The sequence below is a fragment of the Mixophyes fleayi genome, chromosome 6 (assembly GCF_038048845.1).
Source record: "Mixophyes fleayi isolate aMixFle1 chromosome 6, aMixFle1.hap1, whole genome shotgun sequence".
Classification (NCBI taxonomy): Eukaryota; Metazoa; Chordata; class Amphibia; order Anura; family Limnodynastidae; genus Mixophyes; species Mixophyes fleayi.
The window spans coordinates 201,471,068-201,485,609 of NC_134407.1; positions in this window are offsets into that span (position 1 = coordinate 201,471,068).

Genomic DNA, 14,542 nt, shown 5'->3' on the forward strand with positions numbered 1-14,542 from the left:
CAGTCCTGCTGAAAGGAGGTATGAATAGGCCAGATTAGATTTTTAAGAGCTCTTGTGGTAGGGGGGTGTCAGAGTTTTTCCAGTTTTTGTCAACTAGGGATTTATCAGCTACGAGGATGTGGGAGATTAATTCGTTAGACTGGGCACTCACATGTTGTGGAGGTCGGTAGAGGACAGAGAGTTAAGAAAGGACAAGATTCTGTCCCAAAAGGGGTCAATGCGAGGGCAAGTCCTTTAAATTATTATCTAAGAAGAGTGCCAGCTTCAATTCCATACCTCCCGATTTTGGCGGTATTTGCTGGGTGGGGCTTAACAGGAAAGTGGGTGAGGTTTTGGTTGCATTCTATCGTTTGTGGGCGGGGTTTGGATGGAATGGGGGCAGGGCTTATTTTGTCCTTCTTTTGAGATTCTTAATAATGGGAGGTATGAATTTACTCCTGCTAGAGAATGGGTAACCTGATCCCATACATTTCTTTAATGGAGATATAAGTATTCTTCTGTTTGGATTTGTAAGTGGCAGGGACAGGTCTATTCCGGTTGGGACAAAGATCCTGTATAATGTCTGCATATTTCAGCAGCAAAGTGCATTAATCACTATCACTTGTAACACATTATATTTCTTGACATCATAGAAACACATCATTATATAGATGACAGTCAGGGGTGAAACAGAGTATATCTCAATCTCTTCTCTATATACCTGTCACGAGCCGCGGCGGTACTCACGGCCGCCGCGGCTCGCTTCCTGTGTGCCCCGGCGTCCCGGCCATCACCATGACGACCGGGACGTCACTTCCTGCTAACCCCAAATTCAGAATTTCATGACAACTGGTCCTCCTTGTTACCCTGGGCAGAGTTTGCCTACAATAACTCATCCCATTCATCTACTCAAACCTCTCCCTTCTACTGTAATTTTGGTTTTCATCCTAGGTCCAATTCTCTATATTCCCTCAAATCTGTTGGAATCCCGGGGATTCGCTCCACAGCCGCTGATCTTAAGGTCATCTGGAAAAAAGTTCAATTGTCTTTAAGACGGGCTTCACTCTCTGCAAAAAAAAATTCGGATCGTCACCGTACCATCTGCTCTTTCAAAGTGGGCCAGAGAGTGTGGCTTTCTACGAGAAATATTAGGCTCAGACAGCCTTGCAGGAAGTTGGGCCCTAAGTTTATCGGTCCATTCCTCATCATCAAGCAAGTTAATTCTGTGGCCTTCAGATTTAAAATTCCTGCTTGAAGATCCCTAACACGTTTCATTGTTCTTTGCTTAAGCCTGTGCTATATTCCAACCAATCCCAGCCTTCGAGTTTGTCTGTGCGGAGTTCGAGTAAATCACAGAAATACATTAATCAGAAGATTCTCGACTCTAAAAAAGTGCAGGGTCAGGTGCACTTCCTGGAAGAATCGCGGTTTGGAGAAGCGATCCTGGGTTCCCCGAAGACGACTTCGTGCTGCAAAACACCTCAGGGAATTTTTTAGAAAATTTCCTAAGAAACCTGGGTGTCGGGGTTCCTTAACACCTCCTCAATCGGGGGTACTGTCACGAGCCGCGGTGGTACTCACGGCCGCCGTGGCTTGCTTCCTGTGTGCCCCGGCGTCCCGGCCATCACCATGCCAAGGCAACGGCCGGACGCTTTGCAAGGCAGCACCGCGTCCCGGCAACAAGGGGACAGCCGGGCACGTGCGCAGAGATTTTTAATAGCCTGTTGGCTATTAAGCATTTATGATTATCAGGCAGCCCCTGGGTGTGTTTTCAGAGCTAGGCTCTGATTGGTCCACTGGTGTATTTAAGGCAGTGAGGTCTGCAGCCTCCCTGCCGGTTATAGTTTCTGTTGCCAGTGTGCTGACCTGCTCCCTGCCTTGTTCTGTCCTTTGGATATCGTGTTGGATTGCTCATGTATGACCCCTTGCCTGGATTTGGACCTTGCTCGTGTTTCTTGTGACCCTGACCTTCTTGCCTGTAACTGGACCTAGCTACCGTGCCTGTGACTCTTGACCCTGGCTTGTGTATTGGATTCCCTGTCTGCTGCCGGCCATCGACCCTTGCCTGGACTTTACTTCGCTTTCCTGGGTTCTCCCTAGTCGGTACCCACTTCACGACCCTCTGTCAGTCTGCGGCCGAGTCTGTCCCCACCACTAGGGGCTCCAGTGAACACCTGACTGGCAGAGCAGACTCCGGGTTGTGCTGTACCGGCTAGAGGGGTTCCTAACAATACCTAAACAAAATGTGTTCTATTTTTCTGGTAAGTTCCCTCTTCTGTCCAAGATAAACTCTCTTCATGACATTGCTTGTAGTATGTTGTGGTATTTTGTACATCAAATATAATGTAATTTATTTGCACATTTTTGCTACTTTTCAAAACTCATATTAGAACAGAGTGCACTATTGTGTCAGATGGATTATTCTATAGAACAGACAAAAACTGAGTTATTTTTTACGCAACGTAAGCACATTGTGCCCTGTCACCACGATAAGACAGGAATATCATGAGGAAAAATGTCTGATAGACAGCCGCCCCATAGCTCGCAAATGTCCCGATTCTGACAGTAAAACCCATTTTGCGGGCTGCAAAGGGGAGGGGTTTAACACAAAGTGGGTGGAGTTCATCTTAATCTGTGCGTTGGTGGGTGGTGTTTTGTGTACAACCGGGATGGGGTTTAATGTGTCCCGATTTAATAATTTTAAATGTTGGCAGGGCCCGCACCTTAGACAAATTTGTTCAAGCTTTGCTGGCTGGGAAGGGCAGAATTCTGAGGTTTTACATCTTGTGTTGGAGACCCTTGTGGCAGGACCTTAATCAAGGTCTAACAGCAATAGCAAAAAAAACATCCCAACATTTACAATCACGATATTGGGGCAAAATAAGCCTTGCCTCTGATCAGCCCTAACTCCACTCACAAATGGGTCACATTTAGTTTTTTTTAAAAAAACACCCACATTTAGATGAGCACCTCCAATTTTGTGGCCAAAAACAGGACAGCTGGGCGGTATGTGTCAGATATTGAGAGATATCACTGTTTTGTGGAGATTTGAAAGGCTGCATTCTCAATAATATTGGTTCAACCCATAAAATGGCTGTTCTCCCACTGTGTGCAAATAACTTGAGTCTTTATTGCCTGAGTAAAATATGCAACAATTCTTCTATAATGTACTTTGGGTAATAGTTTCTTACCTCTGCAACGTGATTGGGAGAATGGCATTTAATATGCTGTCCAAGTACTCATGTTTGTGAGGACAGCCGTCTGTCTCTGGCCGCGGTGTGTGAGGACATTTACATATCAGGAGTACACCTATCTGCACTCTCTGTGATGTCACATGGATTCTGCCTGATGAATGCAGTAAGGTTCATCTAACCCTATCAGGAATGTGGTATGACATGAGTGTTCAGAGGGAGGCTGGGCATGGATACAGCATTTCCTGATGTCTAGTGCCCATGACCATCCAGCTGTCTCTGGGGTGCACAAAACTGATGGTCAGATTGGGATTTAGTACTTATTTGAAAGAGTCAAAATAAAACTTAACTTACACCACATGTAAAATATATCAAATATATTAGAAGAATAAAAGGACATCTTTGCAGTCATGTCATACATCTCAACAAGTGTGTGCAACTGCAGTAGTGTGGTAGTGTGGTTATCCATTCAGTGGATGAGGTCACCCCCCACCCCCTTCTAGCAACTAATTCTTCTCTACCTCCTCCCCATGGTAGGAACACATTTCCCTGCATATTTCTCACCTTACTGCCAAGCTCCTCAGTAGTACAGGGACAGTCAGGCAGCTAATCAAGGTGAAGCTCATTCATTCTGATTTCTTGCCAGCCTGACCTCACTGATGTATGCCAGGTCATACTGCGGCTGCTGGGGTGGGGAGTGGGAAAGTTCCCAAACCCTCCAGTCAGTGCCGTAACTAGAAATTTTGGTGCCCTGGGCAAGACAGGGCACCGGCATTCCCCATCTAAGTGGGAGTGGCATTTGACAAGTGGGTGTGGCTAGCACTTTAGTGAAAGATTTGTTATATGCACACACACTGTGGTATATTTAAAAAATATATAGCGATAGGTATTGTAATATTTTATGCAGTTAATATGTGTAGGCTTAAGTGAGTTTAATATATTGTGATATGTTTCATAGGGGGGAGGAGAGAGAGAGAGAGAGAGAGAGATTTGTGTTCCAAATGCCGAACTGCGGGACTTAAGGGTGGAAGCTTCAAAGTCTTGTAAGTGAATGTCTCTCTCTCTCTCTTGGAGGCAGGTAGCGGGCGGCTTGGCCTTGCACCCTGGGCGACGGCACCGCCCGCTCCACCCTCGTTACGGCACTGCCTCCAGCTATAGGACAGCTTGGTACAATACAGAACAGATACAGGGGGACCCAGAAAGACTGCAGTAGTGCTTCTGTCCCAGTGTCCCAGTTCTCCCAGTTGTAACATACATGGCTGACCTTACAGGTCACTTGTGTCCCGCGGGCCTTTGTTGTACACCAGAGCTCCAAACACTTGTGTGTGTGTGTGTGTGTGTGTGTATGCTGTTGCCACTTTCTTCACAGGGTTTAGTAAATTTTACAGTTCAGGTGAACAGTAGTGAACATAGCACATACCAAACATACTATGGGTACAGGTAAAGCCCCTATGTATATACCATGGTATATACCAGGATTGGCTAACCTGTGGCACTCCAGGTGTTGTGAAACTACAAGCCCCAGCATGCTTTGCCAATATATAGCAGCTTATTGCTGGAAGGGTATGCTGGGACTTGTAGTTTCACAACACCTGGAGTGCCACAGGTTAGCCAAGCCTGGCATATACAAATCTTTAATATAGGTGGTATCCACCTATATTAAAGAGTTAACTATAAACTCTCTATTCCCCAACTAGCAAAAATGCATTATTCAAACGATTGTCACCCTGAGGCTCCTCTGCTATGGCTGGCAAGGGAATCTTAAATGTGGAGGCCTGATGGTTGGATGGCAGTGGTTTTAGTATGCTGATAGCACAATGTGGTCATATACCACAGTGTGTGGTGATCTACTGGCCTGTGTGTGAGCCGTCATCTTCTGAACTCACTAACAGACTCCAATAACGCCAGAAGAGATCTCCTGCTGGCCTGAGTGCTAAATGGTAAGATCTTGTCCGTCTGGCTACTCATGCGTGTGGCCAAGCTGGACACTCATCCATACTTGCCTCCTGTCCCATGTCCCAATGTTCGATAGACCTCCTGGACTCCCGAGATAGCAGGAAATTCTCCCCGAAGGCTGCTCAACTGCCTTCAAAGTGGGTAAGGATGTGTAATAATGATGGAAATCCTGTCCACACCGAGTAATGGCGTGATTTGCAGAGTCTCCCAGTTGATAATGCAAATTGTGTAGCCAAGTCATGCCCGCATTTTCTTTTCGTAACTTCTGCTGGCAGGAATGTATGAAAGTAGGTAAGGACGCTCTAATCCTGTAGCTCTGCACTGAGACAGAGAGGCAGGATTGTTGAGAATGTGTGGTTCAGTAGAAGCTTTTTCTCCTGTACCTTCGAAGAAGCTAATGCTAGAAAAATGTGAGGAAGTGCAGAGGAAGGTAGAGGTGAGCCCTCCGATACAATCTGTAACGAGAGAGGGGAGAGAGAGAGAGAGAGGGGGAGAGGGAGAGGGAGAGAGAGAGAAGTGTGGATTATCTAAATTACATCATTGTAGAATGTCAGCCCTCCGGGGCATGTTTTCTCTCTGTACCTGGTTTTGTTGCCACACCTATAACTTGTCACAGCGTTCCGTCTACCTGCCATTCCCGTGCAAACATTTAGCAAAGAAAAATGTATAACATGGGGAAATGAAGACATATATATATTGCACACTTTAGGTTAACACTTTACCACTAATACCATATTTAAATATAATTAAAGCCAGATATACTGTATGAAAAACTCAGTTGTAAAACTCAACTGCAGTAATATAAACTCTAAAATATAATTTATAGAAAAAAACATGAGGTTCTTAGTGCCCACTTTGATCAAATTGTTGATGCCCATCTACCATGTCCAGATGACCTCATTCAGTACCTACACTACTACAATTTATAATTTTATAATATGGGACTTATCTTGTGGTCTAATGTGAATATAGCACAACATCGCCATCCATCTGATTTTAAAATCACTGGATCAAATCATCTATTATGTGGTGAATCATTGGACATTTCGCTTTAGTTTTTATTTAGACCGGTCTCTTTTTCATGTGATTTAACTCGAGTTACTTATATGTATGTGGAATTTTAGTACCATGGATTATTAAATATTTAAATTTACCATTCCCTTCCCAGCTTTGATTTGCATGTTTCTGCCATAGTGAGATACTAGCTTATTTTTTCAAACTTTTCCAATTTATTGAATTTTAGAGCTGTTATGTGTATTTGATCATTTTATCTTGTTTAGGGGTCTACTTAATAATTAACATTTTTTTGTCCCATTATCCTCTCTCATCGCACTGATGACAGATGACATTTCGTAGCAATTAAATAAAGAAGTTATACCGGGTCAGCTCTTTCAATCGGAGGCTGACCTGCTGATGACTTTTTACTACTGGAGACTCCACGTTCTGTCCTGAAGTCTTTACTGCGCATGCGCGACTAAGGATTAAGGAATTTTAACACATACCTTCAAAACCTTTTGGCCTCCTCTGTATGCATAACTCATGGGTCACAAGATAACAATTTGCGAGTATGGTGATCACTATCTTGAGTAAGGTGGGAGTGGAGGCCACATATTTTAAAAGTCTTTCACATTGGAGCAGCCACAGAACCAGAGCAGGTGGGCTTGAACAGTGCTTTAAATACAAATATAGGAAAGTGAAGGCCAAACAGATACAGGCTTTATATATGGACTTAATGCCAGGAAGAATAATAAAAAAACAACAGGGGGAATGGTTGGGGACTTGTTTGGTGGATTTTACATGTATATTGTTGAACTTTAGTTCCCAGGCCCGTTGAAGTGTGAGTATGCATATCTGCCCTAGGCAGAAAAAAAAGGCTGCGAAAACAGCCACTAGGACAGAACCTGAGAACTCGCACTGAGCAAGCGGTGGGGCCAGGTGAATACAGAAGTGGCAAAATTTTGCTGGGGAGTGATAATCCGGCGTGTAAGAGGAAATGTATGGAGCTGGAGCTCAATATTTGCAAGGACATCGTCCTAGTTGGTGAGATGCTACATGTTGGTGTTTTCGCAGATGATACAATGCTTGGAGTAGGCCACTAGTTCTAAGATATTAAACAGAACCCTCAAAATAGTTAAAAAAAATATGGATCAGATTACATTGGGATGATGGGGTCATTTGCAAGAAGACATTGGGAATTGGAAGATCGCACACCCTGGCCTAGACAGAGGTTCTGAAGGATTTCCATGCCACCACATCAGCTATTAACCCCCAGTTATGGTTTTCACTGGGACAGAGCTTCAGGTAGATACATCATGGGCACGGCATTCATGACCCTTGGTTGGTTGGTGGGCATGATAGCTCTTCATTGCTTTGGTGTTGTGTACGTGGGTTTGTACTATTATAAGAATTTTCAGGATAGTGGGACAGATAACTCACCTGTCTAAGGTTATGGAACCATGCCCCCACTGGCCAAAATATTATAACTATTGGTAGCAGTAACACAAATAAAACATAGTATTCACTTATCAAGGAGCCCAATATACATTTCTGCAACAAGCTGGTGTCATTGTGGCTATTAAACTGAAATCTATGCCAATATTTGGGATATATATGGGCAGCACGGTGGCTCAGTGGTTAGTACTTCTGCCTCACAGCACTGGGGTCATGTGTTCAATTCCCATCCATGGTCTTATCTGTGAGGAGTTTGTATATTCTCCCCGTGTTTGCGTGGGTTTCCTCCAGGTGCTCTGGTTTTGTCCCACACTCCAAAAACATACTAGTAGGTTAATTGGCTGCTAACAAATTGACCCTAGTCTGTGTGTGTTTTAGGGAATTTAGACTGTAACCTCCAATGGGGCAGGGACTGATGTGAGTGAGTTCTTTGTACAGTGCTGCGGAATTAGTGGCGCTATATAAATAAATGATGATGATGATAATTATAGATCAAGGTTAGCACAAATGTCAAGATTCATGACAATCTTGCTCTAAAGCCCTTAGATAATGTATCTGGTGGCATTTTTTAAAACTTTTTCTAATATATCTTTTAATATCTAATGATAGTTCTTCTTTTGTTTATACCGAGGAATAAAATGATTCAGTAAGGTTGGAGATCCTGCAAATTTCAGAGTGTCGTGGCCAATGAATCACTTTGCGGAAGTTTAGCTGAAAGAAAAATAGCAATTTTCACTACTGAAAGAAAGGGATTAGGAGGTTACAGCAAGGTGCTACAGGCAATACACTTTTCTTTTTTTATCAAGATGTTTTTTTTGTGAACTAACTATTGTCCCAATGTCCAATGTTGTAAACTGTCCCACGAAGCGGACCTTTAGTGATTCTGCCATCTCTAAAATTTGGGTGGCCGTGATCAAAGCACTGTATTCATCGAATATAATCAAGAACACAAAGACAAGCAGTAGATGAACTGGACAGAGCTAGAAAAACCTGTAGCCAATCAGTAAATCAAAAAGTTAAGTAACTGCAGCACAGAGTGTTTGAGATCTACTAATCGGTGGATGTGTGTGTTCACATGCAGGTGAGTTTTAAGTGGGCAAACCGAGAGCCAATCCCAGTATCTCCACATTAACAGTCGTCCAACAGCATAGAGTTATGAAAAGAAGCTGCTGTAACACTGGAAGATTGTGGTGTTAAATGTACAATCAACACATTAAAAACACTAATAATTGTTCACTCATTAAATATTTATAAGGGCTATAGGAAACACAATGTAAAAATGCATTGCACGCATATTCTTGCATAGATTTAATGCACAGGACAAATATGGGATCAGATCCAGCTACGCTTGCTCAGCCCCGGTAATAAACCCCAGTTTGTTTCTTCATGTGACTATTTACATCTAGCCCCACTCCCCCCCTTCCCCAACAGCAACCTCAGTGGCGTTGTCACATCCGCATGGTTTACGTCACAGTTTGACACTGGTTGTGTGCAGGCAGAGGAAGATCCTCACCCTGATTCAGATAAGCCATTTCCTGCATGATATTCCTTGCCACATGTTGTTTCTGATGCAGTAAATGAATTCATTTCTTCTCTGTTTTGTTGTTGTTTTTCAGCAGCTGTCTCTTCCTAGTGATGGAAATAGGTCCTGCCGACAAATGAATATAATATATTCATATATTGGTAGTGAGGACTCTGCTAACCCGACAGAACATAAGACATGACACCATGTTGGATGTAGAAGTGTGTCTGAAACCACAATCTTCCTGCATCCGTGTGACAGGAGCCTCACATCGCTACTGTGCTCCTTCAACTATCTCTCAGTCTGTGACTACCTGCTTGTCTCCATTCTCACATCACAGCTCTGCACGTGCCGCCCTGTTCTCACTAGCACAATTACACAAGTGTAGGAAGTCACTGCCTCCTACAAGATCGGCACACTCATCTCCTAAATTAATCTGTGCTACAGCTTAAGCAGTCTGATGATCTGATTGGCTATAGATTGTTCTAACCTCACCCACTATACAATTGAGTACATTACAAATAAACAGAGGATGAAATTTGAATACAAAGGGTGCTTAGGCTTTGGTCAAAGGCACCTTAAAAATTATTAACAGTCTTTGTAATTCCACTTAATGTCAACTCAAGATAAGGGTGACAAAAATGGAATAGACACTTGGGGTGAAGGTTAGGAATTTGATGACACAATTACCTTTCTTCAGGAAATATTTATTTTTTTACAGGTTACTAGAGTAGGGATTGATCATATAATTACACTTCTATCTTTATAATGTGAATTGTGTCATCAAGCCCTGCCCTCTGCTTTTTTCCTACCATGCCGTGCCTCCCATCTCCTGGGAGCGAGATAGCAAAAGCAGGCATGTGATACTAGGGAAACCGGGAGTAACCGCCTTAAATGAAACTGAAATGACAAGTGAATAATGAAATAACACAGTAGTCCATGATTGAGGTCCCCGCAAGACACGCTGATATATGTGGCTGCAAATAACTGTCACAGTTTCCAGACCACCCAGCAGGTCACATGTTCCAGGTCACCCAGCAGGTGCACAGGGAGAGGTATTATTATTATTATTATCTTTAAGTTATAAGGCACCACAAAGGATCCGCAGCGCCTTACATGACATATACAGAAAACAGTGACCCATGAAACAGAAAGAACAAAAAAACAAAAAACACACACAGATAACATGTTAATGCAAATCAAATTATTTCTGGGACAATGTGTAAAAGTGATGGTAGAAATCAGTGAGAAGTAGGCCGAAGCTAAGAAAACAGGGCTAGGGAAGCAGGCTAAGAAGTACAGAGGGTGATTGAATAGTAGAAGGAGCACACAAGGAAAGAGGGCCCTGCTCCTGAGAGCTTACATCCTAAAGGAAAGGGGAGACACAAATACAGTGGTACTAACTGGGAAAGAGGGGGGGGGGGCAGGCTGCCTATACTGAACTATTGTGAGGGGAGCAGGCTGCCTATACTCAACTATTGTGAGGGGTGGCTGGCTATGCTAAACTATAGTGAGGGGGGGTGCCTATGCTAAACTATAGAGAGGGGGGCTGCTTTTGCTAAACTATAGGGTGCTGGGAGGGCTGCCTATGCTAAACTTTAGGGCGCTGGGGGCTAGACAGAGAAAACTATATGGGGTGGCTGCACAGAAAGCTAGGACGGGGGCTGCTATAATGTGTGAGGGAATGGGGGGGCTGTACATGGGTGGAAGGTAGGCTATTAATTTAATGGTGGCGTTTAAGTGGAGGCTAATTATTTAATGGATGCTTTTTTATTTTTGAGGTGATAGTGGGCAATTAATTTATTGGTGGGGCAATTTAATTTATTGGTGGGGTCTATTAAATTAAGATGGGGAAATGGGACCTTTAATTTAATGCTGGAGTGGTTTGGGTCTATAATTGAATGTGTGGCTGAGTTTGGGAGCAGGGCTATTTAATAAATGTGAATATTAATTATTTAATGCCAGGGAAGGTCTTGGGAAAGGGTTATATTAAACATAAATGCTATTAATTTATTGCTGTGGCTGTTTGGAAGGAGGGTAATAGGTTTATTTATCAAATGTGAGTACTATTACTTTAATGCTGGGGCTGGAGAGAGGCCTAATTATTAAATGTGGGTGATGTTGATTTAATGTTGGGGATTGTTGGAGTTTTCTAAATTTCATGTACACACTTTTTTTCCCCAATAGGGTCTCCAAGGATCCAGACAAGCAGCAACTGATCTAAAGAACCAGCAACCACAGGTGGTGAAAGTGACAAGATGGGTAGGATAGAGCATGACAGTCTGCCAACTGTTCTGAAACTGGTGGGGCAGCCCTGAATTTGTGGATGACTGTCTCGCTTAGTCAAGATTTGGTACAAATACCAGGACAGTTGGAAGGTATGTCTTGCTTCACACAGTACTGCTCGTGAAGGTAGAACTGCCTGCACCTAACAGTAGTGTACACAGTTTTGCCTGTGTTTTTGTCTAAAATGATAACCCCCTGTCTTAAGTGCACCAGGCCCCCCACATACTCTTTGCAGCGCTACATGGTATTAGGTGGGCCCCAGTCATTGGTTTCCCCGCTGGGCCCTTTATGCCCCAGTCCGACACGGATTTGGTATATGATGTCCGCTGCTCAGACAACAGCATCATAGAAACAAGTCACTCATACATCTTGCACTTATGCTATTAATATATAGATAAAGAGGCAGCTCAAACGTCCGTGAGATGATTGTAATATAACGTAAATATCCACAGAAACCGATGATCATATATAGTGAAAACGCAATTTGCTGCTGATTTGAAAACACAGAACAAAGTCTCTAGTAATGGCAGTCTCAGACAGCTGGACTGAATGAATGAGCTCCAGAGACACTGGCAGTCTGTAGTGCTTTACAAAGAATATTTAAGGCACAGACTTGTAGAAGAAGACTCAGTACTCACAAGATGCAATCTTGGTAATGGAGAATATCCAATCTTCCTGATATACCCGGAGACAGCAAAAATCCAAGGGGATTGAGACCGGCGCAGGAGGACTCCATGAAATAAGGGAGTCTTCTGCACATTTGTGGGTTTTGACCAAACATTGTCTAACGCACTTGGAGATAGGCTGGACTGGGTAGTGGAATGGTGAAGGGATCCCTCCATGGACTCACCAATGGGATAACTTTGATGTGGCTATTATGGATACAATATTACAGCTAATGCAGCAACAAAGATCTATGATAAGATATTGGGACTACGTAAATGCTTGCACAGGTGTTGTTAACCCCTAGGTGAATTTTGCGCTTCAGACCCACTGTCCTATCAAAAGTCTGCAGAGGGGAACGGCTAATTGGATGGGGAAACAGGTTTGCACACCATAAAGATTTGGGTGGAACACACTTTGGAAGAATTAAACTGAAAAGAACATGGGGTATCAATTTATGCCTTGATGTGTAAATCACACCAACTATTGTGGGACTCCCCTCACTACTGCCACCCCAGGTTTTTTCAAACATGCACGTTTTGATCACCACCAACACACCGGCAACGGGAGCGAACTATAGAGTTGCTGTTGGCGAGTATATTACTTGGCCTGGCCGGTAAAAATTTGGATTTGGTTTCAATGCTATTAATAGGGCAGACACATAATGGAAATAGAAAGATCTGTATTCCCCCCCTCCAGAAAATGGTGCAACCCTAATGAGCAAGCTCCTCAGATGTCGGGGGCCGCACTGGATCACAGAAACACCAGACTTAGGTAATTTTCTGGGATCAAGTTTAACTTAAATCTAAAACTGGAGATTCCGTTTTGATTGGAATATACTATCCTTTAATTCAGTGGTTACCAACCTGTATTACACTGGTTTTTTTTTTGTCCCCTGGGAACCCCCAATTGTTTTGCAGCACTTCACCACAAAATACAGACTGTGGTTTTGGTTGCTCTTGATGCACAATATATGTAAAACTTATTTTAATGTAATCATCGTCATATTTTATTTTCTTGCATTTTGAGGTGTTATCTTTTTGTGAGTCATAAAGATGTTTTGGAGGGGGAGTTGGCAATTCAGCACATGGCTGATCAGATTCAGAAGTTGATGCTGCTGCATTTTGTGTGTGTTTCAAGGCCATCATTTTTACTTCCCTTGTTTAACAAACAACCCATTGTCGATTCTAGCCTGCAAGAAGTGATTAGCTCTCTTTGTTTATATTTGTTATTAACTAGGTAGGAAACATGGTTCAATTCTTGTTGAAAAGTGTGCATTTTCTGGTTTAAAGTTGCATCTGGCACACTGAAATTGCTGCAAAGAAGGTAAGACGACACTACAGTAAAATTTCATATCTCCAGATACTGTAGAACTACAAGTACCTTGCTAGCTACAGAAAATCTGTGGCAACCTGCAGCCATTCAGAAGGTGACACGTTGGCTCAGTAGTTAGCATGTCTGGCTCACAGTACTACATACTTACCAACTTTCTGTTGGTGAAATCCGGGAGCCTGCAGAGGAGATGGGCATAACAGGGGGGGCGGGGCTCCAAATGGCGTCATTTTGGACCCGCCCCCATGACGTGATGACGCAAAATGCGTCATTTGACAGCGGGGGCGGGGCCAAACACCGCGATTCACCGGGAATCGCTGCGTTTGGGACTTAATTCTGCCCACTTCACTAGGAAGTGGGCAGAATTATCCAGATGTGGGGGATTGCCACACTCGCCCGGGAGCCCGGGAGACTCTCGCAAAATGCGGGAGTCTCCCAGATATTTCGGGAGAGTTGGCAAGTATGCAGTACTAGGGTCATTTCCAAACAGGGCCTTATATGTTTGGAGTTTGTATGTTCTTTAAGTGTTTGTTTGGATTTCCTCCCACACTCCAAAAACTTACTGGTAGGTTAACTGGCTGCTGACAAAATTAACCTTAATCTGTGTGTTAGGGAATTTAGACTGTAAGCTCCAAAGGGGCAGGGACTTATGTGAGTGACAAATATTCTCTGTAAAGTGCTGCAGTATTGATGGCACTATATAAATAAATGGTGACAATGTAATAATTCTAATTCCTGGTTCCTTGGTAGAACTTGATATGTCACCTGACAGAAGACATATCACAAGCAGACCACATCTGAAGGGGGTCCTGTTGCCATATCGCGCAAATTACACCAATAAAAAAACACAGCAGAAAGGAACAAAGAAAGGAGGGGAGATAACAATAAAACATGTGGTTGTAAATATTTAGTAACAGTAGGATACTATGATTAATTGATAAGCATAAGTGAAAAAGTAATTAGGTGCACTTTCATTCTGACCAAGTTATTGCAAATTAATTAATATGTGTGGATAAACAGATGCAGAAGATTATTTTTCTATATCATGAAAGTAGGTCCTGAAGTGCACCACCCAGCTACCTACAGTAGAACTCATGAGAATGTGGTCTAACAATTCTTCTTTTATCATGTTTATGTCTCTGCCCTTTTAATAACATTGTCG